The sequence below is a fragment of the Octopus bimaculoides genome, chromosome 16 (assembly GCF_001194135.2).
Source record: "Octopus bimaculoides isolate UCB-OBI-ISO-001 chromosome 16, ASM119413v2, whole genome shotgun sequence".
Taxonomy (NCBI): Eukaryota; Metazoa; Mollusca; class Cephalopoda; order Octopoda; family Octopodidae; genus Octopus; species Octopus bimaculoides.
In genome coordinates, this window is record NC_068996.1 from 52,646,011 (window position 1) to 52,646,771 (window position 761).

Sequence of the window (761 nt, forward strand, 5' to 3'; positions counted from 1 at the left end):
ATATCTTCATCAAAAATTATCCAGATATTTTATTAGCCACTTCAATTACAATCAGGTCAAATTTGAGGAAAAATTTCTTGAAAATAGTACCTGTCACCTATGTTTCATACTTTCAACTTCAACAACTATGTAAACTATACTGACTAAATTTTACTCCCAAAGATGGCACCAAATGGGAGAAAATGATAAAATATCAGAATTTATTCATTTTGACACAGTTACCAATTTTGCCCCACTTCCATATAGTAATACCAAGTGTTTGATAGAATAATGAAAAATATAGGAAAAAATAAGAAAAATGGTTTGATTTAATGAAAAACATTTGAATATATATGTAATAAGTCTAAAGCCCCCCCCAAAAAAAAATGCTTTTAGCTGTTGAGAGATGTAATTTTATAATTAAAACTAAATTCAAAATTTAAATTTTGGAACATATTTCTTTACCAGTTTCATAAAATAAGACCAGTTTTCAATGCCTTGCTGAAATAAGTTTAGAAATAAAAATGTGTATGTGTGTGTGTGTGCCTTTAACTGCAGTTGGCCAAACCAAAGTCAAGCTCAGTTATGCATTGAAAGAAGGAATTTGGAATTTAGTCTAGAGACAATTTTTTTCTATCAATTTCTTTATCTTTATATACATTCATACTTACACACACACAGACACATCTGCTCACAGATACATACATACATACATACATACATACATATATACATACATGTCACCCACATCATAAGCAGGTGTCCAAAAATGTTATCACAGT